The sequence below is a fragment of the Chrysoperla carnea genome, chromosome 5, assembly GCF_905475395.1.
Source record: "Chrysoperla carnea chromosome 5, inChrCarn1.1, whole genome shotgun sequence".
Taxonomy (NCBI): domain Eukaryota; kingdom Metazoa; phylum Arthropoda; class Insecta; order Neuroptera; family Chrysopidae; genus Chrysoperla; species Chrysoperla carnea.
The window spans coordinates 73146729-73159731 of record NC_058341.1 but is presented as its reverse complement, the minus strand read 5'-3'; the positions used below and the strand labels follow the sequence as shown (position 1 = coordinate 73159731).

General features: G+C 29.1%; 1 long non-coding RNA gene across 1 annotated transcript; it reads right to left on the bottom strand.

Moving 5' to 3' along the window:
• Nucleotides 1-2152: 2152 nt before the first annotated feature.
• On the bottom strand, nucleotides 2153-2490 carry LOC123300097. The gene is made up of 3 exons (XR_006535372.1): nucleotides 2456-2490; nucleotides 2318-2383; nucleotides 2153-2255 (listed from the first exon to the last, which is right to left on the bottom strand). It is a non-coding gene; the product is annotated as an uncharacterized LOC123300097 (long non-coding RNA).
• Between the last annotated feature and the right edge of the window lie 10513 nt (nucleotides 2491-13003).

Genomic DNA, 13003 nt, shown 5'->3' with positions numbered 1-13003 from the left:
TGAGTGAATTAAATGGAAATACAACTGCATATTTCAATAAAGAAATAGATAATATTATAAGAGGAATGAGGGATGACAAATCTTACATAAAAAAAGAAATTACAATGTTGAAGGATGGTATAACAAATTTACAAAAAAAGTTTGATGATTTGGATATATCTCATATACCAAAAATTGAAACGTTAAATGAAAGTATAGTTCTTTTACAAAAAAAATGTATAAATTTAGATGAAACAGTTAAAAATCTTAAGGAGCTTCAAAGAGTAACTGCTAAAGAATTTACAGAAAAGAACAAAAAATTGCATGAGGAAATGTCTACTATGGCATTCTTAAATAAACTGAAAATCATCCCATAATTTTTACATAAATAATTTTATTTAGTAATATTTTTTATACATTTTATTATATATTTAATTAATATATTATTATATATTTATTTAATACATTATTATAATTATTACATTTAAATAAATTTTTTTTTAATAATAAATTTTTTATTTTATTAATCCTCATCCTCAATCCCACTGTCTGGTGAATAATCACGGAAAATATTTAAACGTGGTATAGTTGTAAACAATTTGCGTTTTCTATTGATAGTGTACTCTTTCTTATTGTTTGAAAACAGTTTCTCAACACGGTGTTTCTCATAAAATAACAATGGATGTCTTTCTATGGGTCCTAAAAGTAACATATCATCATCATTATCTTCTGGATATGCAGAGTGATATAGTGATAACAATTCTTCCAAATCTCGTTCTTCTATTGTTTTTAATGTAGGGTTATATTTTTTAATTAAATTGAAATAATATTTAAACGTTCCATTGGTTCGTAATGTTGAAAATAAATATGGATGATGAAATAATATATAGTCATACATTGTATCAAAATTACGAAGTTTTTCTAATATTATAACAAATTCTCTCTCATATTCTTGAAATTTTCTAGCCCTTTCATCAATTCTAATAAATAAATAATAATTTTTTAAATATTAGTATACTATTACATTAAAAAAAAAATACTTACATTTTTAGGTATGTTATATTATTCATTTTTAGTAAGTGTTATCACAACTTCAATTTCTCACTATGAGATGTCCTTGAGTGTTTAAATAGCTATAAAAATGAATGATGTAATTTCTGTGGGGATTAACTAAGTAAGTAACATTGCTTGATGAAGTCAACTTCTATTTATCTCTATGAGATGTCCTTGAGTGTTTAAGTAGGTATAAAAAAAAATGAGTACTTCCTAGAAGTATTTTTTTAGTGTATATGTTCAACACATATAATTCACATATTATTAAGTTTTATCAATAGAGGGGAGAATCTCTGAATAACTATATATAATCTGTTTTTAAATTCACAAAATTATATACAAATTTATTTTGTTTTTAGTTTGTAAAATTAAAATACAACTTTTAATACTTTAACAATGTGTCAAAAACAAGTTGATCAATATTTTAAAAATATGCAAAGCGAAATATTTTTTCGAACAATGATTCCTCTGAATCAAAGCGAGACGAAATTTATTGTTATTGGGATTACAACATATGACTTATCAAGTGTCTTACAAATTAAATCAAATCAAAATCACTTTATTAATTTAACAAAACAACAATGGAACCAAGTTTTAAATAATAAACATCATATTTTGGAATATTTAAATAATATTACTAATCATCTGGAAGATATTGTAATCGATAATGATATTAGAATATCTTCACATGAGTATCATAACAAGAAAATAATCAAATTTTCTACAAGTGATTATGCTGTTTATCTGGCTGATGGAACAACTCAGAAAATGTTTGATAACCAAAAAATTATTGATGCTCAATTTTCAATTTTGGAGTCACTAAATATTAATGGTTATATGAATTTGGTGAGGAATAAATTTCAAAACGAGGAAAATGGACAAGCTCAATTTGGAAATTGGTATCCACATATTTCATCGATGATTTCTCATGAAAAAAATCCAATGTTAAAGAAATTCTTATTGGAATTATTTATCAACCACCCATCTATTATAGAAAAAACCTTGCAAACAACTTGTACACCTTTAAATTATTATTTAGAATAATAAAAAACCTATTTATTCAAAGCTTTTTTTTTTTTATTATAAAACAACACTTTATGATTTAAACATTAGAATTTTTTTTATCAAGATGTGAGATAACAGCATAAGGCATGTAGTCTAGGCTTTTTAAGATTTCTTCTCCTATTTGTAAAATCCCTTTGGTTTCTTCGTGAATGATTTTACTATTAAACAAAAGAAAATAAAAATTAAAAAAATTATAAAAGTAGAGAAAAAATTTACTTACGTTAAATTATCCTGACTTTTCTTCAATATTTCCATAAGTGATGTATAATTTTCATACTTCCCAATGCTAAAAAATTTTATTATTATTATTTAAATCATATATATAATTTACTCTGGATTTATGAAAAAAAAATCTTACTCTAAATCTAAAGGTTGTTCATAATTTATGTTGCTGTAAAAAAAAAAAAAAATTAAATTTAGCAAAGGTTGATTATAATACAAAAAAAAAATATTTTTATTTAACAACAAAGTACCTATCCATTTTATAGAAGATCATGTAGATATTTAACAATAGAAATAAAATTAAAATAACAATTGCAGACATTTTTTGTGTGTTGTTTTCCATTGTGTAACAACTCTAATAGTAGAAATTAAAATGAAGAGAAAATTTGAAAAACTTTTAGCTTATACTATTTTTTACTTAGTAAAAATATTATTAAAAACTCACATTATTTTTTAACTCTTTTCTTCATCATCTACAGTCTCATCATATTCACTATCTTCATTTTCCAATTCCTCATCTACACTTTCATCAATTTCTTCATTTTCCGATTCGTCATCTACACTATCCTCAATTTCCATCTCTTCTATATTATTGTCTGCGTTGTCTTCTTTGGCTTCACCATCCTAAAAGTATTACATCACTTAAAAAATATATAATAACTATAAAAAATTTGATTTTTTTTTTTACCTGTATTAAATAAAAATTATCTGGGATTTCATTTGTTGATATTATCATATCAAACATATCTTCCTCCGAGTTAATTTTCGTATACTTTAGATGAAGCCTACAACGATATTTTCTTAGACTCAATTGATAGAAAAGTGTTTCCACATATTCTTTTTGAAATATATTTGGTTTTGTTGAATCGCCTCCATTTTCAATAAATAAACAACCTGCCGAATTTTGAATATCATATTTCGAATCGGCTTTACAGAAAAATATTGTATGTATATTTCTATATTTATAAAATATACCAAAACTTTTTTTTAAAAGATGATCAATCTTTTTATTCAACATAATTTTTTCTTCAAAATTATCGATTGCTTCCATCTTGTTGTTAACGTTTTAAAATATAAAACTAAGCTAATTCTTTAAAACAAAATCTTATTTTTTTGATTTCGATGAGAGAGCATTATTATAATAAAAAATATATGTGAAAACAAAAAGTGATACTTAAGAAAGAATAATTTATAATTTATTAATAACATTCGTAAGCAGATAGAGGTAATAATTTTAATTTGTTTATTACTCTAATATACAACATGAATTTGTTAATAATTGATTTACAAGGTTTCAAAAATATTAAAAAAAAAATATGTGAAAACAAAAAGTGATACTTAAGAAGGTTAGTTATTTATAATTTATTAATATCTTAAAAACATTCATAAGTATATGAAGATAATAATTTTAATTTGTTTATCACTCTAATGTGTATATGGAAGTAAATATTTAAATATTAGATATATATTGATTTGTTTTTATAATAAACTATTATATTTCATACAATGTATATTAAAATAATAAACTCTTATAAGATAAATTATATAATAAGCATATTTATAATTCTTCCTAGAAATAAATTTTGTACACTCTAAAAAATTAAATGTAAAATCTAATATAATATTAAATATATTTCAAAGTAATTATTTGATATTAGTTAATCCAAATCCTTTTTTCTTTGTTTTAGATAAATTTTCAATTTCAGGATGGCAAATTTTTTCATTTAATAAATATTTATTATTATATCCTATATAAAAAATTATCATTTTAATGGAAAATTTTTAACCAAATATTGAAGTGACCTCAATTTGACAATTTTGTGTTTCTTTAAATACAAACTTTGTTATTACTTCCTGGTTTGACTTCATAGCTTAGTGGTTACAGCACTCGCCTTCCATAAAAAAGGTTAGCGTTCAAATCTCACTCAAGTTATAACAATTTTTAAAAAATCCAACTTTATATTTGTACGTCACTAGCCAAGGTTTATAACCTTGCAACCGGACAATGATCCAAGTAATTACGTCACCAGACAATGAGACAGATAATTACGTCACTAGATAATAACCTTCTTACCAGACAATGTTGGGGGGTGTGGCAGACATTTACGTCATCAGACAAGTTCAATAACCTAACAAGACATTTACGTCACCAGACAAGTTCAATAACCTAACAAGACATTTACGTCACCAGACAAGTTCAATAACCTGACAAGGTTGGGGCAGACGTCATAATGATCTTAGGGTTAATGACTCTGCTGTTCCAGAAATGGCAATTTCCTACTACTATCAAGGGGTTTTAAATGCAACTTGTTTATGATTCCGTTTAGATTTATAGTGTTTGAATCATAATCAATATTAGCTTTGAGTTTTTTCAAAGTTTCGCTACCGATTATTCCGTCAAAGAAATGATGAAATTTAAATATGAGAAAAAATATGGGATTGTCATTATTTAAATTTGCTAAAAAATCAACTCTGACTTTCTGCGTTATTTTATGTTCTTTCAATGCAGTTTTTACGATAGTATTTGTTGGAATGGTTGTTGGGAAATAAATAAGATGTTTTGGGTCGAGAAAATTGTTGTCAGCTCCAGTATCGATTAAGAATCGTAACTTATCGATTTTAATATACGGGAGAGTACCGTTGGTTTTATGGTAATTTAGTTCTAACAGTCCAGAGGATCGGATGTCGAGGCTATATTCGTAAAATTTTCATTTAAATATTCGTTCGTATCGTATTGATCGTACGGGGGGTCATAATATTGATGGTAGTCAATTAGATCGTCTTGGTAATCGTCAGTTTCGGTATTATGTAATACTTTTCTTGTATTACCTGAACTAACGTCCATTGGGGTTGGTCTATATGATTGTTGTTGTTGTGGTCTATAAGTATTGTTTAAGGGTTGGTTTGATTGTTGTGGTCGGTATTGCTGTTGTGCAAAGACAGGAGGTCTTTGATGGGGGGCTTGACTTTTATGAAAGGGGTTTTGGTTGTTACACATTGGGGAATTAGACTGGTGTGGTGGCTTAAAGTTACTATTGTACGTATTATTTTGAGAATTTAGTGGTGGTGTAAAGGTGTTGAAATTATTTGGGGATCTATGTATGTAAGACGGGGTGTAGTTAGTTTTTCGTTGTGGTATTATGGGTTTTGAGTTATGAATAGGTCTCCTAGAGTTATCAGAATTATTATCAGAATTAGGTTGCCTATTGCTAATCCTAAACCGGTCTAAATTTGATTGTTGCATACTCAATTCGTTCAAGCATATATCGTATGCGTTTTTAATCGAAGTTGGATTGTTAGCCCTAACTATGTATCCTAGTTTGGGATCTAATCCTGCAATAAATGAAGGGTACAGGGGCAAAACAAGAAATGTCACAAAAACAAAGAAATGTGTAATTAACATTTTTATTTTTAAAAGTCTACATTTTTCTTAGGTACTACTAATATTTATGAATCTCTTATAGGAACTTAAGTTTACATTTTAAAGTTTTATTTTATGCTAATATTCATACTTTTTTGAAAATCAAAAAATCTAAAAATTAAGAAAAATATAAGTAGGTCACCTTTGTAATTTGATAAAACTGGGAATGTCCAGAGCTTCCCATACATACAAGGAATGTCCATTCCTTGTTAAGTTTAACTAAATGTACTACTGTTAGACATGTGGAATGCTTTCAAAGTATGCTTGGGCCCCTGCTGAACAAAATCTTTTTAAATCTGATAAGTACTTATACTTTTCTGCACTAATTGGCAAAAACTTTTGGTAAGCAAATTCTGGCAATTCAAATTCATTTGAAGTATCTGGTCCTGCTCCCTTTTTTGCCACAATAGGTGATTTCTCCCATATACCATTATAGTTACTTCTGTGTAAAATAACTCTAGGGTGTTCTCGTACACACATTAATTCTCTTTGGGATTGGACTGGAAACGAGCACTTTTCTCAAGTACTGGTTTTGAAAAAAATCTGTAAATTTTCTGATGTGTTCATCTATTCCTACCTCAATCACCTCGAATGGTTTGGGTCTTTGGCGACTAGCTCTCAGCAAATCATACCATTGATATGGCACTTCCATGTGAGCTTTTAAATTAATCAGGCCCATATTTTTATCACACTCTAAGTAAGAATGTCCTCGTATTGGATATGTTATTTTGATTGAATCCAAAAGCTTCATTCTATGAACAACGAAATGGATAAAGCTTATTACAGTGTAATTCTTATTTTGGCCGCCTGCGGAGTCGCAAAATATTTCTAAATGCTTCACACGATTATCCATGTAGTGTGTTATATAATGAAGTAGAAATGAAACTACTTCATCTGAACCCTTTCGTCCACATGTTTCTGGATATGTATAAAAATAAGAGCTTTCATCACCTAATGCATGGATGTTAAAAGAATACATTGATAATTGCCGCTTGTAATAAACATCATTTGTTGTAATGTTTGGCAATGACACATTTTTTTGGTAGTCCATGGCAATTGCCTGAAATTCCACATTTGTTTTGCTCTTAATTCTTGCATTCTTCTTACGATCATAAAATGTTTGAGCCTTTTTCTTATGCAGATTATTCAGAACAGTTAACCGATTCAGTTCCTCAACATTTTCTTCAGCTTTCAATGCCTTTGCTTTTATTGTAAATTCATCACAAGCACTGCAGGTATCAGTTCTCGGATAGCCGAATGAAATATTAAACTCTGTGTTAAAGATGGTTCTGTAAGTTTCATAAGAAACATGATTTTTTGACTCATATGCCTCCAAGTATAACTTATACATTTTCTTAATGTTAAGGTCCTCAGGTAGATATTCTTTTTTTGTATCATTCAAACTGTAATGACTTAGCCGTCCCTTGAAGGATTTTATATGATTACATATCAAATCTCTAACACTGCTGTCCAATCTTTTATTTGAACTTGATTTGCCTCTCTTGTCACTTGGTGCAGTTCCTGAAATTTTTAATGACTTTTGAAGATGTTCAAGTTTTCCTTTACTAATACCAAAGATGGATATAAATGACTTGTAGCATACAGGTTCTTCTTTCGTTTCTTCATTTTCCATCACTCTCACTTTGTAAGTGAAATGGGTTTGATGGAAATTAGCATCCATTTCATCTGCTTTTCTACTTCGTCGCCTTTTTATTGAACACACATTAATCAAGCCGCATAAGTAAATATTTTGTTCATCAGTACACTTCATGCTGTTGAAGTCTCTAAGTAATTTAGAACGTTGCTCTGGTGTTATTCTATCAAAACATTTTAATCTTTTACACTTGCAATCATCCCCTGCTTCGTGCGTAGAAACTCTCATTTTCTTCATAACTTCACGCATTCTTCCTGTTTTCTTCCGCTTTTTCGTGTTACGCACGATATTGTTATTGATTTCTTCGTCACTAGTACTCATTTTACAGTATTTAAATTAAAAAAACTAATAAATTTTTGTAACACAAGCAGCAGCTCCAAACGTAAACACTCGAGATAACCTCAAAGTTGACATAAAACATTTTGACAGTTGGACATTCCTTGTTACGTTCCGTTACACTGTGGACCTTCCACGTTATGTTCCTGTACGCAGTTTAGAATTCTTATTAATACATCTGACAATGCTAGTTTTTACACTTTTTGTAAAGTGCTATTCAAAAATACGCGGGAAAACGAGAATGTTGCCACCATAAAAGAACTTTTGGATTTTTGGTGACATTCCTAGTTTTGCACCTGTACTCTTCAAATGATTTAAGCACAATTATTACAATCAGGTCTGTTTGTCCAAGGATATAGTCTGCTGATTTTGATTGGTCGATCGAATTTAGAAATGCCGTCTGTAAATCAGATACTTCTGTAAAATATTGTTCCAAAGGCTTATTACCTTGTGAAATAGTATTGAGCCGATGAAGAATTGTTTCAACAGTACGCCTATCAGAAAATTGCGTTCTTAAGTGTGTTTCAATAGTTGTCCAGTCAGCTGGATCTCCTATGGAAATTAACACGTCATTTGCTTTACCGATTATTTTGTTTCGTACTAAATCAGTGATAACTTCTGTGTTCGTAGCATTGGTTGCTGCATTTATAATTCTGTTTGCATTACGCAAAAATCGATTTAGGGTTCCAGAGGAACCGTCAAAGGTTGAAATGTTTTTCAACAAATCCATTACAGTTAATGTAGTAGCCATTTTGTTACTAATATTATTTCTTAAATTTAGGTTATCGTTCAATTCAATTGATTCAACTTGTTTTATTATTTGGTTTAACACTGGTGAATAAGTATTTAAATTATTATTTGTTAAATCCACAGAGTCAGCGTCTGAGTCTGTGTTTGAGTCCGAATCGTCTGAGGAAATCAATTTTCGTATTTCAACAGGGGAAGATTTGGGTTTTCGTGTTTTGGGTAATTTGGGCATTAAGGGTGTTATAAACAATAATCAAAAGTAATATTACTCACAGTTGGATTACGAACAACATCCACATTATGTTTTAACAATTTAGTGTTGATTGTTGGACCAGAATTAACTCCACTTGCTTCAATATCCACTTGAAGTGTTCAACAATTAACCACAATGCTGCTTACTTTCCAAAACACAATTTTCGATTGAAAATATAATAAAATTTATTTGTTTAGTAGATTCAATCCATTAAGCATTAAAATGCACTCGTAAATTTCACTAAGTCGATTTTTGTACTTTTTGTTGTGATTTTACGATGGACGCTGATAGTGCTGTAATAACGACACTATCCTACCGGCTGCGCCAATTATATTTTAGATTTCGAATGTATAAAAAAAAAAATACTTTATTTAATTTAACAACAATACAATGTTAAACTTATTTTAATTTAAATACAATAACAATTATACAACTTATAATTCTATCGCTAGTTCGCTACAATCAAGCGTGCAAGAAGCCGAACTTGTGTAGTGAAAAAGACAATCGTTATCAATTTAACGATGGCTTATATACTAAATTTTGGTTTGTTTTTAGAAAGTATCGCTAGATTGGAATGCAATTTAATAAGGATGTTTTTAGAAAGCTATTTATAAATGTTGTGTATAAAATACGTCATTGCATATTTGTTAATAACGTCCTTGACATATTTTATATAAGTATACTAATTAATAGTTTAAGTGAATTTAGGATATATAACTTATATATATATATATATATATATATATATATATATATATATATATATATATATATATATATATATATATATATATATATATATATATATATATATATAAATTATAACTCCGAAGGAAAATAGTTCGAAATAAAATGTTTTTATTTATTAAAACACAAACAATTATTTAATTACAACAAAACAAATTAATTACAATTGAATATCGACAAATAATTGAACAGAGCAATTCTGCTTATTTTGGTAAAATTTGTAGTGACGAACATCACCTGTTGTCACGTTGTTGTTTGGATGACCGGATGCTTGCTTAATACTTTTATATTGATAGGTGTATACCTGGATGTATAACTCCTCCCTCCTTAAGATGGTTGTTTAATTTCCCAAGGGAATTGAATAACCGGGGCTGATGGTTGAGTTTTGTACACTACCACTGGTTCACCTTGTAGCTGCGTTTTGTTTTTGAAATAACGTTTGTATATGAAAAATATTAGAATAAAAATTAGTATAAAAATGATAATAATAAATGAAATACTAATGTGTGCAATTTGTTGATATTTTAAAAGGTTGAGTTCTTGAGTATTTTCCAAATGTTTCATTTGTAAATTCTCCAAGTTAAAGTCCGTTGCGATGTTCGTAATATTCACAGTATTGTAGATGATTTGTTCCAATTTTATATTGTCAACGGATGTATGTAAATTTCCATAAATGATACCATTGATGTTGGCTTGACATTGTGATAGAATTACATGAAGTCGTCCCACGAAATTTGTTATGTTTTTTCCACAATTGTTGGTTATATTCAATTGAACTGAAGTAATTATTATGATATGATTGTCTTCTATTTCTTCGATAAATTCATTTTCCATAGTGCGATGTAAAGTACAATTTGCTGGTTTATTTTCTAAGATCTTGATTTCGCAAGTATTAGATGTTGGTGTTTGAAGTTTTGTTGGTGGACATATTAGACTTTGTTCTATTCTATTGCAAGATTTCTCAAGAAATTGATATTTATTAGGGTTGTAAAGGATGTAACTGCTTTTTAGTTTAATAATTTGGTGGTTTTCTGGGATAGGTCTTAACTTGATTGTTTGAAAAGTTTCGTTAGTAAATTGAGGTATCATAACGACGAAGAGGATATTACTGCTGTTGTAATACGCTCTAAGTTCTAATAGCTCATACAAGTGTTCATCGTTTAAAATGTTTACTTGTTTGCTAAGTGAATCATGTACGATAGTTAATTCTTTCTTTGTCAGAATATGTTTTGATATGATACCTAGTTTTGCTAAACTTATGGATGAAACCATGTAAGGTTGTCTAAATATTGCAGTTGTGATTGTAATGAAAAATAAAATTGTGATTGAAATAACTGTTGTTCGATAGTTGGAAAAGAATTCATGGCAGAAGCTAAAAGTTTTAGCTTAGCTTGTTCGCAGTTAATGAATTTTGTAATATTGTCAAAGCGTTCTATCATTTGTGCGTTAAGTTGATGTTGTCCTGTCATTCTGTCCGTGATTTGTAGCTGATTATTTTTTAACGTTTCTATTTGATTATTGATTTCTATTGCATCGTCGTTGTCCATGTTACCGGTAATCTTTTTAAAAACTGTCCCTAAGCCATTTATAAGTCCACGTTTGTTTCTGTAATGTTGTATTTCTATGCTTTCGATTTTATGATCTAAATTTGTATATTGTTGTTTCAGATTTTTGAAGTTATAGAACGATTTCGTTTAGTCAAATTCTGTCTCAAAAATATTGTGATACATTTGGTTTAAACTATTTCTAATGTCGGTTACGTTAATTATGTGAATTAAATTGTTGTAATGGGAAGTAAGCTTTGTGGGTCCTAAATTTAATGCTAACAGTCCTTTCGTGTTTGTTAAGTCATGGTATTCAATGTGTTGTGCTTTGTTGTAATGTAAAAATCTGAAAGAATATTACTTTCGTTTAGGTTTTGTTTTAGATTTATGATATTTAATATTTTGGGTGGTTTTGAAAGTCAATTTGTTTTCTGCTTGTTTGGTTTTCTTATCGAATGGGGTCCGAAGCTTTGTATTTCGTTGAACGTTTTTTATATAAACCTCCTTATCTAGTTCGGGGGGTTCATCTAGATTTTCATTGTATCGATCAGTACGTTCTTGCTGCTTTTTATTGCATTTGTCGATTAGGTTTTTTATCTCGTTATTTTCTTCAATACGTTTGTTATTGAATTCAGTAATAGCGTTTGGTTTTGGTTCTAAAATAGTTCTATCCCGAATACCTCTCACAATTTCGAATGGGGTTAATTTTGTAGCTGAGTGAATTGAATTGTTGTACGTAATCATTGTCATGTCCAATAATTCAGTTATTTCTTTTTCTTTATTTTTATGTTTGAGGATTCGTAGTATTTCTAGGATTGTGTTATGTAATCGTTCGATAGGGGAGTTACCCGTCGAGTTACGTGCAGCTGTTACGTGAACTTTTATATCATATAATTTAAGGAATTCGCGCACGTCTAAATTTGAAAATTCCAAACCATTATCGTGTACGATTTTGTCCGGTATACCATTTCGTGCAATGTAATTTTTTAATGCTTTTAAGATTTCCATGGAATTTTTAAAGGGTACAACAATGCATTCGCCATACTTACTGAATTTATCAATGAGAGTAAGTATGTTGGTTTTTTCGACAGACAAGATATCGATATGTATTATTTCGAACGGTTTGGTTGCTATTTCGGTTGGTGATTGTTTTAGTTTAAGGGGATGCCGTTCGTATTTAAACTGTAAACATATGTCGCAGGTGTTTATGAATGTCGTTATTTTGGATTTCATATTGTCGAAGTAATGGATACGTTTTAGGTGGTTAAATGTTTCGTCAATTCCGCGATGTGTTGAAAGTTCTTGGTATTCTTTTATTAGTTTTGTTTGTTCGTCGATCGTTTCTACGTCATTAAGAAGAGATGTACAGCGTATTAGTTTATATTTTGAAAAGTATTCGTCGTATGTTTTACTAATTAGTTTAAATGTAGTATCGTCGGTGTAAATGGCATTAAGTTTTGTAGGGAGCATGTATTCTTTAAAAATTTGTATACATTTGTCTATGGTCAAGCTGTTTTCAATTTCAATTGTTGTACGTCTTCTCGTTTTAAATAAGTATTCAGTATTCGTTGCGTCACGAAGTCCAATGTCGATAATTATTTGGTTATTAAATTCGTTTAGACAACGTTCGGATATAGGGATTCCTTTGTTAAGATTTTCACTTGAGCTGTGTTGAGTGGATACCTCAGCTTGTTGTGAATTGGCTGAATCCGTTAATTTTATTTCGGGCTTCATTCTACTCAGGGCGTCGGCGTTGGTGTTTTGTTTTCCCTTTTTGTAATGAATCGTATAATCGTATTCTTCGAGTTTTAACCTCCAGCGAACTAGTTTGGAATTTGGTTCTTTGAGAGAGAATAGCCAAATTAGAGGCTTATGATCCGTTACTATGGTAAACTTGGTACCGAAGAGATAGGGCCTGAATTGTTGAGTTGCCCATACTATAGCAAGTAGTTCTTTTTCGATAGTGCTATAATTTTGTTCGG